This window comes from Herpailurus yagouaroundi, unplaced genomic scaffold, assembly GCF_014898765.1.
Source record: "Herpailurus yagouaroundi ecotype Mexico unplaced genomic scaffold, PumYag 29, whole genome shotgun sequence".
Taxonomy (NCBI): domain Eukaryota; kingdom Metazoa; phylum Chordata; class Mammalia; order Carnivora; family Felidae; genus Herpailurus; species Herpailurus yagouaroundi.
In genome coordinates, this window is record NW_024412377.1 from 66,414,577 (window position 1) to 66,420,576 (window position 6,000).

The following is a 6,000-nucleotide window of genomic DNA, read 5'->3' on the forward strand; positions in this document are numbered from 1 at the left end:
CAAAATGGGCAAAACCAGACAGAGTTCCTGCCTTTGCAGAGCTCACAGGCAAGAGGGATAGGGATCGACATAGTAATCACACAAAAGAGTTACAACTTGGACAGGTCCTCATAGGAAAAGACACAGTGTAAAGGCAAGTTCTTAGAAGCATGTGTGTGTCCTAATCCAGGTGGTCAGAGGTTTTTCTGGGCAAGTGGTGACTAGGTGTAATCTCTGCATAGGAGGTATGTAGAATTCCACACAAAGGAGCAACAGGTACAAAGGCCTGAGGCTGAAAAGACTGCATGCAGACCAAAAGAAGGCCGATGTGGCTAGCATACAGAAAATGAGCATGGTGCAGGCTGACTCCACAGAGGCTGGCAAGGCCCACAGTAGGCTGACTGGTTCTCTAAACCCTCACCCACGGTCAATTATGTCTGAAGAAAGGATGCCACACAAGGCTTGTGAATGAATTTCCAATCTTATTTCACTAACATCAGTACCCATACAGTGCAGGCACAAACCTACTACTCAGACCTCTAGGACCCAGGAGGTCCAGCTTGGAATGGAGGGAAAGATGGCAGGGAGGGATTCTGAAGAAGGAGAGTTCCCAGAAGAAGGTAGCAAGGCACACTTGAAAAACTAGACACTCCAGCTAGAAGTTGTGGGAAGTGACAGAGCAGCTGCAAGGGCACTACAGTGATCACACTGAAGACTAAACTTCATCCTGAAAGTCACGGGTGGGATTCAAGCTAGAAACAGCATGGAGACTAAGGTCAGGGCCACCACCAGGGTGGGGGGGGGGGAGCAGGAAGCAACACCTACCTCTCAGGAAACAGGGCAGGTGGGGAGGATGGGGAGGGATGTGTCATTTCCCTCTATCTGCTTTTAAGTTTTCTCTTGATGATGGTTTTCAGCTGTTGGCTATGGTACACCTGGGTGTGACTTCTTTGTATCTGTCTTAAGAATGTTGTGAGTTTCTGGAAAGTTTTTCAGTCTTTATTTCTTCAAATATTTTTTCCTGCCCTATTTTCTTTCTCTTGATCCCAATTTCATGTATGCTTCCCAGTCTCATAATATATCAATGCTAAGTGATGTTGTTAGTGTGGTCTGGGCTTTTTTTTTTTTTTAACGTTTATTTATTTTTGAGACAGAGAGAGATCGAGCATGAACGGGGGAGGGGCGGAGAGACACAGAATCGGAAGCAGGCTCCAGGCTCCGAGCCATCAGCCCAGAGCCCAACGCGGGGCTCAAACTCACGGACCGTGAGATCGTGACCTGAGTTGAAGTCAGACGCTTACCCGACTGAGCCACCCAGGAACCCCTGGGTTTTTTTTTTTTTTTTAAACATTTTTTAATGTCGGCACAAAAACACTCAGATCAATGGAACAGCCCACAAACATATGGCCAACTAATCTCTGACAAAGCAAGAAATAATATCCAATGGAAGAAAGACAGTCTCTTCAGCAAGTGGTGCTGGGAAAACTGGAACACGACATGCAGAAAAATGAACCTGGACCACTTGCTTACACTATACACAAAAATAAACTCAAAATGGATGAGAGACCTAAATGTGAGACAGGAAGCCATCAAAATCCTCTAGAAGAAAGCAGGCAAAAACCTCTTTGACCTTAGCTGCAGCAACTTCTTACTCAACACATCTCCAGAGGCAAGGGAAACAAAGGCAAAAATGAACTATTGGGACCTCATCAAAATACAAAGCTTCTGCACAGTGAAGGAAACAATCAGCAAAACTAAAAGGCAACCGACAGAATGGGAGCAGATATTTGCAAATGACATAGCAGATAAAGGGTTAGGATCCAAAATCTATAAAGAACTTATCAAACTCAACACCCAAAAAACAAATAATACAGGGAAGAAATGGGCAAAAGACATGAATAGACACTTTTCCAAAAAAGACATCCAGATGGCAAACCAACACATGAAAAGATGCTCAACATCACTCATCATCAGGGAAATACAAATCAAAACCACAATGAGATGCCACCTTACACCTGTCAGAATGGCTAACATTAACAACTCAGGCAACAACAGATGTTGGCGAGGATAAGGAGAAAAAGGATCTCTTTTGCATTGTTGGTGGGAATGCAAGCAGATGCAGCCACTCTAGAAAACAGTATGGAGGTTCCTCAAAAAAATTAAAAATAGAACTACCCTACGATCCAGCAATTGCACTACTAGGTATTTATCCAAGGGATACAGGTATGCTGTTTCGGAGGGACATATGCACCCCAATGTTTATAGCAGCACTATCAACAAAAGCCAAAGCATGGAAAGAGCCCAATGTCCATTGATGGATGAATGGATAAAGAAGATGTGTATACACACACACACACACACACACACACACACACACACACACACACACAATGGAGTATTACTTGGCAATCAAAAAGAATGAAATCTTGCCACTTGCAACTATGTGGATGGAACTAGAGGTATTATGCTAAGCAAAATTAGAGAAAGACAAATATCATATGACTTCACTCATATGAAAACTTTAAGACACATAACAGATGAACATAAGGGAAGGGAAGCAAAAATAATATAAAAACAGGGGGACAAAACATAAGAGACTCTTAAATATGGAGAAGAAACAAAGGGTTACTAGAGGGGTTGTGGGAGGGGGGGATGGGTTAAATGGTAAGAGGCATTAAGGAATCTACTCCTGAAATCACTGTTGCACTGTATGCTAATTTGGATGTAAATTTAAAAAATAAAATTAAAATAAAAACAACAAAGCAAAATAATAACCATCAAAGTTAAACAAACAAACAAAACAAAACGCGTTTTAATGTTTATTTCGGGGGGGGGGGGGTGTGCACACAAGGGGCAGGGTCAGAAACAGGGGGCAGAGAGAGAGAATCCCAAGCAGGCTCTGCACTGGCAGTACAGAGCCCAATGAGGGCCTTGAACTCATGAATTGTGAGATCATGACCTGAGCCGAATTCAACAGTCAGATGCTTAACCAGCTGAGCCATCCAGGCACCCCTCAGGTTTGTTTTTTTTCTTTTAATCTCTCTGCTTCAGTGTGGTAAATTCTATTTATTTGTCTTCAAGTTCACTTATTCTTTCTTCTGTAACATCCAATTTGGTGTTTAGCCCATCCATTGTGGTTTTTATTTTAGCTACTATATTTTTCAGATCTAGAATTTCCATTTGGTCCTTTTTAAAAAGTTTGCTACCATATCCTAAGATATCTCATTACCTTGTGTATTAATTTCCTAGGGCCATAACAAAGTACTATAAAATGAATGGCCTGAAACAACAAGAATGTATTCTCTCACAGTTCTGGAGGTTGAAAGTCCAAAATCCAGGTGTCAGCAGGGTTTGAGGTTCTAAGGGACAATCTGTTCCAGGCCTCCCTCCTCACTTCTGGTGGCTGCCAGCAACTGGCATTCCTTGGCTTGCAAATGCCTCACTTCAATCTCTGCCTCTGTTTTCACAAGGCCCTCTCCTCTGTGTCTCTCTGTATCCGTTTCCCTCTTCTTGTAAGGACACCAGTCACTGGATTAGGGCCCAATACTAGGGCCTCATTTTTAACCTAATTACATCTGTAAAGACTCTATTTCCACATTAGGTCACATTCTGAGGTTCTGGATAGACAAGAATTTTTGAGAAATACTCTTCAACTCATTATACCCCTTCTCTATCCCTATTATTATTCTTTTCCAATTATTTTATATATTTACAATCATTTATGTCCTTATCTGCTAATTCCCGTAACTGGGGTTTTTCTGGTGAAACTTCTGCTGAGTACATTTTCTCTTGATTATAAGACATGAGAAGAAGAAAATATGCTTTATAATTCTGTAATTCTAGAACATAAAAGTGAGGAAAAATAGACTGTAAGTCTATCAAAGTGTGTGTGTTTTATCTATTTTCCTGAGAGACCAAGTCCTTGCCTATCTGACAGAACAAACAGCTTAAGATTCAGATTCCTCTTGAGTAGAGTTTTGTGAGGAATTTAGCTAATTGTAGAGTAAGAGTGAACACAATCTACACAAGACCACGGTCACTTCTTCCACCAACTGCAAGTTGAGGGGGTTCCCAAAACAACTACTGGGGGGACTTGTTAGGATTCACAGAACCCACTTAATGCTATAATACTCACTGTATACACTCTATTATACAGTTTCTTATAGGAAAAGGACACAGAGGAAGACTGGCCAAGGAAAGAAGCTCATGAGTCTGGGGAACTGTGAGATACTATGAGGACTCCCACACCCTCTTCCCATGCAGTCAGAACATGTTATTTTCCCAATATCAATGTGTGACAATACACATAGAGTACTGTGCACTGGGGAGGCTATTCCAAGACTCATTCTCAGTTTTGGGGGCTCCATTACATTGGCATGATTAATTAAGCCCCCATATGGTTGATCTCAAGTCTCCAGTGGACTGCTACCATGTGACCCTAAGCCTCACCTTAAATCACATTGCCATTCCTTGTCTAGCCTAAGCCTCTGGGCAAACAAAGATCATCTTCCAAGAGCTGAGGGCAGAAGACAGAGGCCTCTTCTGTGGTGAAGTTAAATGCCACCCTTGTCTCCAGCCAAGACTCTTACAGCAAAATAATCATACTCCCTAAGATTTGGAGGGGCCAGTGTGGAGGTGGGGATAGATTTAAAGACACTATTATAAAGCCAGTATATACATTTTCATATTTTTGTCTTAATTATTCATCCCCCACCACCATATCTTATGATAAACTAGTTCTAAGCAGAACTATTCAGCTTAGAAATTAGCTGGCGTTGGGGTGCCTGGGTGACTCAGTCGGTTGAGCATCCTACTCTTGATTTTGGCTGAGGTCATGATCTCAGGGTCACAGGATTGAGCCCCATGTCGGGCTCTGCACTGAGGGAGCCTGCTCGGGATTCCCTCTCTCTCTGCTCCTCTTCCTGACTTGCGTGCACACGTGCACACTCTCTTGCTCTCTCTCAAATAAAAATAATAATAAGCAGGAAAAGGCTCTGACAGAAAAATTTAAAAAAAAAGAAGAAGAAAAGAAATTAGCTGACACTGAGGTAAATACAGGGCTTTCTTAGGCCATTTTCCATCTGTGTTACTTCCTGGGGAGGCTTTAATTCAATTTCTGAATACATCTATCAGTATCAGTACTGTAATAAGCCCAGTGATACACCCTATCAAGTGTGCTGGCACATTACTAGAGTCCCACTCAGGCATTAACAATTGATCTAGTCCATCATCACACTGTGTGACTGCAATGTCCCCCAGAGTGATACCATTCAGGTTTGCAGACTCCCATTCAATTTTTTTTAGGTCCCAAAAGCAAGAGTGGTCTTACAGCAACATGCATCTCCACCATTTCAGGCACCTGGTGTAACTGGGTTGAGAGACAACAACATCCAACTTTGAGCCTCTCCCCAAGTGCCAATGCCATCCTGCATTTCCCTCACTGCATAAGCCACTCATTCACTCCTTTACCCCCAGCTACCATTCCTCCTCTTCTCCATTGACCGCCTAACTTTTCTACCTTTGGAAGGGGTATTAGGTTTGGCCACTGCTGGTCCAGGTTGCCAGGAGAAATATTAGTCTAGCATACGCCCCCCCCCCCCTTCAGGCCTCTTCCATGTCGGGGCGGGGGTGGGCGGAAGGTTGGAGTTAACAGGTACAGAACTAAGGTGAACCTGTCTAGACCACCACTCGGCAATACAGCTGCATTCAGTGGCAGCCCCAATTTTGCCAGATGCGGTGAAGGCAAAACCTACCCCATCAGACCCTTAGCAATTCTGCCATAAAGGTTTAAAGGTATAGTTTCTTACTTAGGGATCCCCCTGCTTCTGGCACCTGCAGTTGCAGGCCTGGTCCTGGGACCAACTGTATCAGGTAGGACAAAGGAAGTTGAGATGATGTGGGAAAAATTAAAAAGTACAGTGATCCCAGCATTCTTCCCATTCCCTCTTCTCCAAATCCGTCCCCAAAAGCAGAAGAATCTCTCTAGTGGGGACCCTCCCTTGGCCTCATGTTGAGTGTGAG